This window comes from Protopterus annectens, chromosome 10.part0, assembly GCF_019279795.1.
Source record: "Protopterus annectens isolate FY-2018-M chromosome 10.part0, PAN1.0, whole genome shotgun sequence".
NCBI lineage: Eukaryota > Metazoa > Chordata > Ceratodontiformes > Protopteridae > Protopterus > Protopterus annectens.
This window is the reverse complement of record NC_056744.1, coordinates 82,203,707-82,216,840: the sequence shown is the minus strand read 5'-3', so window position 1 is coordinate 82,216,840 and position 13,134 is coordinate 82,203,707. Positions and strand designations below refer to the sequence as shown.

The following is a 13,134-nucleotide window of genomic DNA, read 5'->3' as shown; positions in this document are numbered from 1 at the left end:
AATACAAATTTACACACTGTGCTGCAAGAGCAACAAAATACAGAAGTTTACTAAAACTCATGGAATTCTGTCCTTCTGCCTCCACAATGCAAGTGTTGCACTGCAACTGAAATTTCCCTACCCTGTCAACTCCATAAGAGTTTATCTTCACATACCATGAGAGTACTTATTCATTTACACTTCTGCAATTATTTACCACTGGATTACAACAGCTACAACACAATTGTTAGATTAAACTCTATTAAAAGCTTTAAATCGCTCAACAGCCCTCGATTAAAAGCTTTAATCGCTCAACAGCCCTAAACTTTTGCTCATCTTTCTAAGTCATAAAACAGTTTTGTGGAAAAGGCCAGATGGTTGTATCTGCAACATTTTCACATCACACAAAGTCTGGATAAATTAACTCGGCCTCTCTTGATATTCTTCTGTGGAAGATGCATTTCTTGAAGTCTTTACATGAACACCACAGATTACCTGTTCCATGAAGTATTTATGCTGTTGACCTTCAAGTTTATAAAACAACTATGTTGCAGTACTCCATATGTTTTTGCCCTGCTTATATGCTTCTATATGAAGCAATGCTACCCCACAAAAAAGGTATGATTCAGTCAGATTAAGTGGCGCTTATCACTTAGTCATTTACTGACTAAGGAGGGTGGGGGCCCCACCTGAGTAAATACAGATCATTAATAATGGAAGCCTAAAGAAAATAACTCTACACGTACTCAATACCCCACACTAGAAATTAGATGTCTGTGTAAATACATATATACAGTTTGGTCCATGTGTCAATCAATGTAAATTTTATTTTATGTGGTGTTCAAACTGTTCACTGTCCGATGATCTCTGGCACATCATGACTGATAAATGATACAAACAAAAGAAATAATTAGCACAGTATGCATACTGTGATTTAAATGCAGATGCAAGTTCATAATACTGATACATACAAACAAAAACATATCAGCAATAAACTTCTTCTTGCAGACTAGAAAAACAAACATACAAAGCTAGCTGACTTTCAAATAAGGAAGATTATGGTATACGTTGATGTTGCCTGGTACAAGAGAGTAAAATCAGCCAACTCGTTACACTTCCCCAAAACACACATTCAATTACATCTCTCTTTTCCATCATACTTCCAATATTTGCTATCTACCTCAGGAGAAGTTCCAGGAGGTCTGCGATGGATATAAAAATACTTATGCAAACACTCCCAAGCAAATATCCTACACCTTCCAGACTGATACATACTTGGGAGCCTCACTAATGTCCTCTCACTGATCCTTTGTAAAATTTAAGTTGCCTTTCCAGTCTTCCCAACCTTTTCTAACCTCACTGGATAGATTCTTACAGCTGTCATACAATATTTTATATGCCCTACTAATTCTCTCTTTAATGGCAACTTCTGTTCTAGACTCTACTAAAAACTCTACCAGGGTTGGTCTCTCACTTACCACACCTCTATCCCTTTCATTTTGTCTATACTCCGATATCCATCCCTGGTATGGAAGGCAATCTCTAACCAGTAGTCCTACTCCCAATACCTTGGTTCCTTTATCAATTTTCTCCATTAAATTCCAGCCCCCTCTTGCCCATTTTCCACACCACTACTTGTAATTACCCTTCTTGGCAAAATCTCCATTTCCCTGTTGGCTTAGTTTTTACAATATTTTCTGCAACTTTATGAATATAGTATTCTGTATATGATCTGTATCCAAAATCCTACTCTTTCCCTTACTTCTCAAACTCCATCCCCCGGTTTCATCATCATCCTTTTCCACTTTGATTTATAACCTTCTGCTTGGATATATATTAATCGGTCTTAACTGTGTAGCTCTAAAATACCTATCAGATCACATAATCCTAAACCTGTACATAAAACTAAAGATTCAAAATACATTTCCGTTGCTTATTATCCATAATTGTTTCCATTTTTTTCAGTTTTTGTATTAGCTTTGCATTATCTTTAGTTTCTTCCTACATATCTTTAGTTTCCATAACACAATCCTTTTTAAACCATGCACCTACATACTTCATCTCATGTACCCATAAAACACGGGTACTGCTGAACCAATTCACTTAGTTTACCTCTATAGCTTTTGCTTTAAATTTATCAACTGCATATCCTGAAAAATCTGAAACCATGTCAAAACATTCCAAAACACAGAAATGTCCTTTATTTAACAAGTACAGAATAATATCTCCAAATTAACCTAACTTTTCTTGATTACCGTATCAGTTATATTCTTGAATTTGTGAGCCCTTTTTCCCCCAATGGCTCTAAATATAAAGCAAATAACAAAGGAGAAAGAACAAATCATGGTTTAAAAGTTAAATTGGTCTATATGAACATGGGTATGAAGGATCTTTACCTTCTTTGTGTAATACAGCCATCACAGCCTTTATTTTTCTCCCTCCAAATGCTGGTGATTCCCTCCCAACCTTTTAAAATACTGTTAAATAAAACCTTCCAGATTACCACTTTCTTCACTCCTAACTTCAAAAGTTCCACAGGAATACAGGTTACCAGAGACTTCCATCCTGATTCACCTCTTTCTATATTGGCAATTAATTGAGCCTCATTTTCCTCTAACTCTGGCAATCAAAACTTCCAAAATAATTTTCATTTCTGTCTTTTCTTGGGTTCTAAATTCATCTGCTTTATAAAAATTTCATAACATTTCTGAAATATCTTTAACACCTCTAAATGATTTCTGGTTATTTTTTCTTGTGATGGGGTTGTCTCCAAAACTTGGGAGCCTTTCTACTTTCTGATGCCCAAGTTGTTGTGCTAAAAGTACTCTGCAGTCATCAGAAAAAAAACAATTGCTTAAAGCAGCCTTTCCAAACGCATACTTGTTAAAGTGCCTCGTTACTTCATACTCTGCAAGTGCTCCTCTTTTTGTTCTGTCAGATTCCCCTTATTCTGCGATACTTTAACCTTTGTCATCCGCTCTAAATAATTTCTATTACGTCTTTCCCAAAACCTCTTATGTCTACCCCGTTTTTAAAGCTTTCAATTTTATCCAGCTCACTAGCTCTCTTCTACAGAGATTTCTAGATTCCATAATTAACAAACGGGTGGAGAAATTATTCAAGAGTTTAAGTGTCTCAACAAGTAGGAATGCACCAAAGTATTACTTTAACCTCATTATCCTACATCTTTATCTTAGTTTTCTACAATAGCTATTTCAGATCATGATGTGATAAAGTGTCAAAGCTTTCAATTACATTCATATGCTCCAGTAAAATCTAAGTTTTATCCAGTCTAGCCTAGTTATCATACCTTCAAACCTCTTAGCACAAGAAATCTGGACAAAACCGGATATAATTGGGGGACAAAAGCACCAAAATAGGGACAAATACTAAATGTTGCTCATTAAGCTGGTATAGCATGATTTGTGTTAGCATGCATTTTCTGAAAGATATGAAGTCTGATACTCCAATGCATGTCATTATTTAGTGACTTTAACCCTTAGATCTCAGTGATTTGTCAAAGAAATTAGAAGTTATGTACCTACCATAACGTTCCATGTTAGTTGTCTTCTCTCGCCTTCTTTCTTGCTGGATGGGTTCGGAGCCGATCCTCGGCTCCGACTCGGCACTTGCTTAGCTTGAGAACTCCTTTTACCAGCTCGAGGCAACCCTATATCCCATGATGCAAGGCGGGACTACCTCAGATCTCGTTTGGTAGCTAACATACCCTGCTAAGGACTAACCTAATATAACTAGGAAAACCAAGTTCATAATAAAGGACTCCTCTAATGAAGGCTCAGGAGGAAACAACCTGAGAAGAGGGAACTCTTCAAGATCTGTCCAGGCCAGGGGGAAGGAGGGAGGGACGCAAGAAAGAAGGCGAGAAGACAACTAACATGGAACGTTATGGTAGGTACATAACTTCTAAATGTTAAGTTGTCAATCTCGCCTTCATTCTTGCTGGATGGGACCGCGTCCCTAGCACCTGTATCCCGGGTGGCTCAATGGAACAGACTCTTGAGAACTGTGGAGCCAAAACTGGCCCTGTCCCTAGAGGCCAAATCCAATTTGTAATGAGAGACAAAGGTATGAGGAGTGGCCCAAGTAGCTGCTGCACAAATGGTATCAATGGGTAGTCTATCCTGAAAAGCTGCAGAAGTGGATAGACTCCTGGTTGAGTGTGCTTTCGGTTTAGAAGGTAGTTGCTTGCCTCTGAGCGAATACACGTAAGAAATGGTGGAAGACAACCATCTGGATACGGTCACTTTTGATACGGAAGACCTTTCCTGTTTTCTGCATAGGAGACAAATAATTGGTCTGATTTCCTGAATTGTTTAGTTCTATGCAAATAGTACCTGAGCTGACGATGGACATCCAAAAATGAAGCTTTTGCTCTGCTTTGTCAGAATAATTAGGAAAAAAGACTGGTAAATCGATAGATTGATTAATATTAGTTTGAGAAACAACTTTGGGAAGAAAGGACGGATTTGTTCTCAAGGATACCCTGTCCTTGTGAAAGACCAAGTAAGGGAACGGATGCAGAGAGCTTGAATCTCGAAACCCTTCTTGCTGAAGTGACAGCCAGTAAAAATATAGTTTTCCAGGTCAATAATTTCAATGAACATGAAGCAGACGGTTCAAGGGTGGTAACGTCAAGGTTGCTAACATTAAATTCAGATCCCATTGTGGGGGAAGATGTTTTATTGGCGGCTTCAGGAGAAACCTCCTCTCAGAAAGGCCTTGCATAGTCTATGTGACATAATGTTATGATCTTGCAAGCCAACATGATACTTGGAAATAGCAGCCAGTTGAACTTTTACTGTAGATGAAGAAGATCCTGACTGAAAAACTTCAGCCAGGAAATCTAAAACAGAATGCACAGGAGCAGTAAAGGGATCAATATTTCTGGAATTTGCCCAAATGGAAAACGCCGCCACTTGCTAGCATAAACGGTTCTGGTGGCCGCCTTCAAAGAAGCCACTAAGATATCTCTGACCGGATCAGAGATCATAGGAAGCCTGGCTAGGGAAGGAAGTGGAGCAACCAAGCAGTGAGGTTGAGAGAATGAATGGCCCGGTGCTGTTGACCCGACTGGTGGATCAAAAGATCCGGAACTGGGTCCAGATGCCAGGGCTGCACCAGGAGGTGACGATGCAGAGACGGAAACCAAATTTGTCGAGGCCAGTAAGGGGCAATGAGAATCAACTTGGCCCTCAAAACGGTGGCTTTCTGAATGACTTGTGGAATCAAGGGAAAGGAGGAAAAGCGTACAGAAGTCCCCGGGGCCAATCCTAGGTTAGAGAGTCTCTCAGGGGTTGGCCTGGTAGGGGAAAGAGGGTGAAAAAGTCGGGGCACTTGTTGTTTTGGGGTGTAGCAAAAAGATCGCAACAAGGTGTGCCCCACTTCAGAAAAATCTGGTCCACTATAGATTGATTGAGAGACCACTCGTGAGGCATGAGAATGGCTCTGCTCAGCCTGTCCGCCAAGAGGTTGGACCTGCCAGGGATGTGCGTTGCTATCAGAAACCGATGAGAGGAGATTGCCCATTGCCAAAGTCTGAGAGCTTCTCGACACAACGGATAGGACCTGGTCCCGCCCTGCTTGTTGATGTACCAGACCACGGACATGTTGTCCGTTTGCACTGCAATAGTCCCCGTGGGAAGAAAGTCGTTGAGGGCTTGCAACGTTAAAAGCACCGCTCTCATCTCCAGGACATTAATGTGCAGATGGTATTCTATGGGTTGCCACGTCCCGTGGACCATCCTGCCCTGATAATGCCCCCCACCCGATCAGAGAGGCATCCGTAGTAACTGTGGCAACCGGAGGAGGGAGAACAAATGGTCGGCCCTGATGAAGAAGAGGGGAAGATATCCACCAGTTCAGATGAGTCCTGCACGATTGTGTGACTAAGATTTCGTGACTCATCGGCAGACTGTGGAACGACCACTGAGTGAATAACATCCACTGCAGAAGACGCATGTGGAAGCGAGCCAGTGGTAGAAGAACAATGGCCGCAGCCATAAGACCTAGAACCTTTAGTATCAATCTGGCTTTGACTTTGCTGCTCTGCAATAAAATCCGAACGTATTTTTGGATGTCCAGAATTCTCTGATCTGTTAGTCTGGCTAACATTTTGACGGTGTTTAATTCTGCGCCTATAAAGGTGATAGATTGGCAAGGCCGCAGAGAAGATTTTTCGAAATTCACTGAAATTCCCAAGCTCTTGCATAGCTGCAGAGTGTAGTCTCTGGTCTGAAGAAGCTGACACCTGGTGGTGGCGGAGAGGAGCCAGTCGTCTAAATAAGGAAAAACCTGGAATCCTTGACGTCTCAGATGAGCTGTGACCACTGCCATGCATTTGGTAAACACTCTGGGGGCTGAAGTGAGGCCAAAGGGCAGGGCTCTGAATTGATAATGACTGGTCCCTAGCCGAAAGCGGAGAAACCTTCTGGAGCACCTGTGAATCTTTATGTGATAGTACGCATCCTGAAGGTCTATCGAGCACATCCAGTTGTCCTTGCCCAGAAAGGGCAGAATGGACTGAAGCGTGACCATCCGGAATCTTGCCTTCTTGACAAATCTGTTTAGACTGCTCAGGTCTAATATTGGTCTCCAATCTCCCGTCCTTTTGGGGACCAAAAAGAATCTCGAGTAGACGCCGGATCCTACTTGGTATGCCGGAACAGTCTGGACGGCTCTTTTTTCTAGGAGCTTTGAAACCTCCTTGTCTGCCAAATCCCTTTGACCGGGTGAGATGTCTGGAAGGGATTGTTGAGGTACGGGATACCTTTCGAAGGGGATTTTGTAACCCTCGGATATGATCGACTGTACCCACATATCTTGTGAAAGGGAACGCCAGGCTACTGGGTACAGCGAAATCCTTCCCCCGACTGCCTCCAAGGGTGGACAGTCGGGCAACACCTCAGGGGTGCTGAAAGGGCTTCTCAGGGAGAGACTCCCTGTTGCCCTGGTTCTGAGGACCCCCTCTGCCCCTAGGGCGGCATCTATTATTGTTACCCCCTCTGCCTCTGGGGGTAAACTGACCACGTGTGTCCGGCGCAGCTCCTTGGGCTTTGCGGAACCACATCTTCCCTCCCTTCTGACCCTTGGGATAGGGTCTAGAAGGGGTGGAAAAATGGACTCCAACGGCAGAAAGAGTTTTGCCGTCCTGCTCACACCTGGTCAAGGTTTCCTTCACCTGAGGTCTGAACAAAGCCGAACCGTCAAAGGGGGTATTGGTAAAGGATGCCTTAAAGGGGTCCGCAAAATTACAAAGCCGCATCCAGGCTTGACGTCTAAGAGCCACTCCTGTGCCTGCGTCCCTGCTCGCTCCATCGGCTGCATAGGATATGAGCCGCATGGAGGAGTTGGTTAAGGAATTCAGGATTGCTAGCTGTGAGGCAATCTTTTCTTGAGCCCCAGCAGCAGAAGGATCCTGGACCACTTCACCTAGATCCTTGAGAATATCTCTTTGAAGCCTGGTGAAGTGACAAAGGTAGTTCAGCGAACGCATAGCAAAGGTCGCTGAAGAAAACATCCGCTTTCCATACCTGTCCATGGTCCTAGAATCTTTGTTAGGAGGATGGACAGGTACTGAAGGATCCGCAAGTTCCTTCTTGGTGGCCGCCGCCACCACCATAGCATCCACAGAGACGCCCTTGGAAAGAAACTGCTTGTCTGTAGGGGCCGTAATAAATTTGGATGGTCTCCTGGGGACAGGTTCCACAGAATCTGGAGCTGCCCACGCCTTCCGAGCCACTACCTGCATAAGTGGGTCGAAAGGCGGAGACACCCAGGAGGTGGAGGATCGGGATCCAAAAGCCTCCAGGTATACCGACTCATCCTCAGAGGGGTTAATAGAGGGCCAATTCCCCCTCTGTTTGAGGAGCTAAAGGATGTCTGAAAAGGAGACATCCTCAGAGGGGGATCGTGGGGAACCCTCCAACTCATCTAAGTCGGTATCAGATGTAGTAGACTCAGGGGAGTCTGTGTGTTTCCTCTTACACGTCCTCTTCCGAGGGGGTTCCCCTGCAGGGTCAGGAGAAACCTCGGAAGAGGAAGATATTCCCAATGGGGAAACCTGGGGCGATGGATCCCTGGGCCTGAGAGCAAGAGGCTGGCAAGAGGCGTCTACAGGCACCGAAGAGGGAGGAGCTAAAGGGATGGACCGTTGACCTGGCTCAGGTGCCAGGACACTCCTCATCACCTCAAAGGCTCCCCTCCCCGGGAGGCCGGAATATTCCCGTTCCGAGGAAATAGGAATTCCTGGCTCCACTGAGAGGGAAGGCTCGAGGCGATGTCGGTGCCGAGCTTACCAAAGCGAAGCCCGAGAGGGAGAGCGGGTCGGACAAGGGTCCGATGCCACTAGCCCCCTCGGAGCCGACAAGGGAAACTCGACGACCGGATCCCTCCAAGGAAGGTCTCATGGAGGAGATCGGAGCCGAAGACGACGGAGCCGAAAAAGGATGTATCGGCTCCGGCGCCGACACAGTCGCTGTCCCGAGAAGCTCCGGCTCCGAACTCTGGTGGGGAGTCGGAGGAGGAAGTTCAAGGGGTGAAGCAATAGCCGAAGTCTGCTGAGACGGGCTATGGAGCATTTGGGCCAGTGCCTGCGACTTCAACAGCCTGCTTACCACCCTCTCTAAATCGTGGTCAGACAGCCTGGAAGATCTCGAAGATCGGCTCCGATGACTCCGCTCCGACAAAAGAGGAGACCCCGGAGCCGAGTGGATAGATTCCAAAGAAGGGGACCGAGATCTCTTCTTGGATGAAGTCATCGGAGCTGACACCCTCTGGGTTCCAGATGGAGCCGAAGGCTTCTCGGCTCCGATACTGGATAATATGTCGGCTCCAGCCGGAGCCGACAAGGCAACAGCAGATTGGGTGTCGGAACCAATCGGAACCGACCCTACCACCTGAGAAGAAGAAAGATCGGCTCCGGCCAGAGCCGATCTCAACTCCGAAGGAGTCGGAGCCACCGGGGAAGGCTTGGAAGCTGTAGCCTGACCAGATGGCTTGGAAGGTTTATTGGACCCAGGTTTAGGGGGTGAACCTTCCGGCTTTAGTAAGCCACGGAGGATTAATTTATTCCTCCTTTCCTGCAGGACTCGCTGGCTAAAAGAGTGACACAAAGCACAGGAGTCCTGCAGGTGTAAAGGCCCCAGGCAGTAAACACAAGAAGTGTGACCGTCTGTCAGAGACATTTTCTGACAGCACGAGTCACACTTCTTGAAGCCTGCGACCTTTACTTAGACATCGTCCAAGAAAAAAGAGTAACAAAAATACTCACACACACACCCCAAAACAGTCACACAATTAATCCCACAAACACAGACACACAGATAGGGATTAATAAAGGAGGCCTAGGCCTAACTGAAAATTTTTAAACTTTTTATAAAAGTAAAAGTTTTTAACTATATGGGGAATAGGGTGGATTGTATGAACACTACACACTATAAAAAGGGAAAAGGGAAAGATAAACCCTGACTAAGCTGTTTGAAAAACTCCAACTTACCTCAGCTGGCAAAAAGGAGACCTCTTCGCAAAGCGGCAAACGAGATCTGAGGTAGTCCCGCCTTGCATCATGGGATATAGGGTTGCCTCGAGCTGGTAAAAGGAGTTCTCAAGCTAAGCAAGTGCCGAGTCGGAGCCGAGGATCGGCTCCGAACCCATCCAGCAAGAATGAAGGCGAGATTGACAACTTAACATCAGTTTTTAGGAGGAACAGACAAAAAATAGGAGGCATACATTTGGACATTCTGTGAAAAACTGTACAGTTGAGAGGTATGCTAGTTTTACTATGGAGAATACACAGGTTCTCAGACTTCCTACAACTGAATTCACATCTTTCATAGGAAATATTCTCAAATATTTCCATCAAAAACAACCCTTGTTACATTTTCCCTTCTAGGTCACCCTGACACACTGACTATTACAAATTAAGTTCTAATCCCACCCAAAAATATTCCCTGCTAAAAGCAGATTAAATAAATTACATTTTGGGAGAAATATTTAGTTACTGACATTTGCCTACTAGGAAAATCTGACTGGGTAGGTGGTCATTTTCAGCTGAGGCCTGGGGAGAAAAGCCCCAAAGTATTACAAAAACATTCCAACAATAATTTTAAAATCTTCAAAATCAATACAAAAACATCTAGAGTTTAAATAATTATACCAAATTAAACATCATGTGAAAACATTTAAGAATAGATACAACTTACGACAATGATTTAAAGATGACTTTTAAAGGCACGAAACAAACTTTCCAAACAAAAAAGTATTTGCATGAATTTTTATGCATGCGAACACTTTTTGTATAAAAAGAAAAGTACATTTGCAGTCTTAAAAAATATGAAGCTTGGAAAATGTCATATATGTTAAGACAATACGCACTGAGCTGTGTTTATGGCATGAATACTCATAGGCAGGCAAGATACACTCATCACCTTGGGCTCCAGCTCTAATTATGCTGGATTAGAGTAAGTAATTGTAAATTATTTATGTAATTGCCAAAGTGATAAATTTGCAGTTTGGAAATTAATAAATAAAATGAATAGCTTGGCAATTATGTAACTAATTTACAATTAATTGCCTATGCTAATCCAGCATAATTACAGCTGGAACACAAAGTATCTCCTGGCCGCTCATGAATATTATAGCAATAATCAAAGACGGTGTGGTATACTGAAGCTTTACCCATGGTTGGCGTGGTTTAATCACGATGGCGAAGGCAGAGTGATTAAATAAAGCCAATAATGGGTAAATTTCAATATACCACAACCACGGAGTTGGTTATTGCCATTATACAATGACATTATTTAAGAAAATCTTACTTTTCTTAAATAATGTCTTTGTATAACGGCGCATTACTGTTCTTCCACGGCTGGGAGATATACTGCTTCCTCGTGTTGATGTACTGTACAAGCATATGCGACTTGCGTTCCCATGCATACCCAGTATATCAGTGCTCGGGAAAGTAAGCAACAGAGAAAAGAAGATCTCCGTTGCTCTGCGTTTCCTTTATTTATTTATTTAGTTATTTTTAATTAAAATAAATAAATAAATAAAAAAAACAAAGTGGTCATGAAGTTTAGGGTAGGAGAGAGAGAGAGAGAGAGAGAGAGAGAAAATGGAGGTCCAGGTCCAGTGCTTCCTGGAATTGATCAACTCAAATGCCCTGGATCAGCTGGTAAACTCCTCTACCAGAGGTGAAAACATATTGTACCTGGTCATCACCAACATGGGCGACAGGTGTTCCACACCAGAGGTCAACCCATCACTGGTTAGATCAGACCATAAACTAATCACTCTGTCCACACTCCTCCCCCCCAACTAAGGAAACCACAGTAAAAAACTTTTCTAAAGCAAACTTCACCTTACTTAAGACAGAAGTGGCAAGTTTTACAGCCCCCTCACTAAAGGATAACGCTGCCCAAAATGCAGAAACAAATGCACTCTATGAGCACCTACAAGGATGCATGGATCGTGCCAACCCTAGCAAAACCAAGACTCACTCCCCTAAGAGAAGGAAACCAGTCTGGTGGACCCTTGCCATAAACAGGCTATACAATAGGAGGAAACTAGTTCAGAAAAAAAGCAAATCCCAAGAAGGAAAGACATCCCTGATCAGTATCAGTAAGAAACTAAGGTCCCTCATAAAATCCTCCAAGAAAGATAACCACAAAGCCTTCTTGAGCCAAGTCAAGAATCTAAGTGGCAACTCGCAGATATGCTCTGAGCTAGTGCAAAATAGCACAAAATATACTGAATCCACTGATATTGCCAACATCCTGGCAGATGGATTCAGTGCAAACTTCACCCCTCTCTCACCCCCAAAAGGGCCCACAATAATATCGGAAAAGTGTAGTGTCCCAGAAATCAGACGCACAGGTGAAAACAGCCCTTTCAAAAGCCAAAAGCACAGCGTCAATGGGGCCAGATGGTGTCCCAGGCTGCGTCTTGCATGAACTACAGAACAAACTAAGCTCCCACCTAAACACTGTTTAACCTCAGCCTCTCCACAGGCTACGTGCACATAGAATGGCGCACAGCAATGGTTATTCAACACCACAACTGACCCTGGTAACTATCACCCCATAAGCCTGACTAGCCTGGTCTGCAAGGCTATGGAGCGCATCATCATGGAACTCATTAACAAAGACATTGGTAACCTCCAGACACTTGACCCGACCCAGTTCGGCTTTAAAGGGCATATCATGCCTACTACACCTGGTTGACTTCGAGACAGTCACCAAGGCCATAGATGAGGGGAATAGTTCACACAGCCTACCTTGACCTCGCCAATGCTTTTGACACCATTCCTCACTCGGAAATTACAGAAAAACTCACCAGCCTGAACATAAACCCCTATGTCACGAGATGGGTTGCCAACTGGCTTACTGACAGAACTCGCACGATAAGAACAGCAGGCTTCAGGTCCGACTCTAAACCAGTCACAAGTGGTGTTCACAAGTGGTGTCCTACAAGGCTCCGTCCTGGGACTCCTACTGTTCGGCATATACGTCTCAGAAGTACAGGCAAACACAGGAGGACTATGGCTAACCAAGTTCGCCGATGACTGCAAACTGGGAGCCATAACTGACTCTCCGGCTGACAGACATTTTCCAAAAGGGCCTTACTGAGACTGACACCTGGTGTCAAAAGTCATGATCTCAAGCTAAATGCCAAAAAATGCATAGTCATCCCATATGGGAAAAACAAAACGCCCATGAATTACCACATAGGTGGCAGCCCTCTTAATACAGAAGAGGTAATAAGATCTGGGGACCCAGGTAGATAGTAATCTCTCCTTTGACAATCATATTGCCAAAGTAGTTAGGAAATCCTTCTATGTAGCCCATCTAATTACTAAAGGGTTCGCATCTAGAAATAAAGAGGTTATAGTGCCCCTCTACTCGTCACTCATCAGACCTATCAGAGTACAATGTCCCATTTGGGATGTACCTCACAAGACAGTTCCAACAGCTGGAAAGACCACAAAAGTACTTCACCAAGAGGATTACTGGTCTCAAACAAATGTCCTATGCAGCCCGACTGGAAAAATTCCAGCTGTACTCAGTGGCATATCGCTTACTCAGAGGTGATCTCTGCCTGACTTACAAAGCCATGTCCAACTCAGAATTGATGGACTTGCTC

The 13,134-nt window shown here is 44.0% G+C and overlaps 1 protein-coding gene across 1 annotated transcript in view; it reads right to left on the bottom strand.

Moving 5' to 3' along the window:
• Positions 1-13,134, bottom strand: part of NPLOC4 (NPL4 homolog, ubiquitin recognition factor) — a 1,702,928-nt gene that overhangs the window by 1,503,084 nt on the left and 186,710 nt on the right. The window lies entirely within an intron of this gene.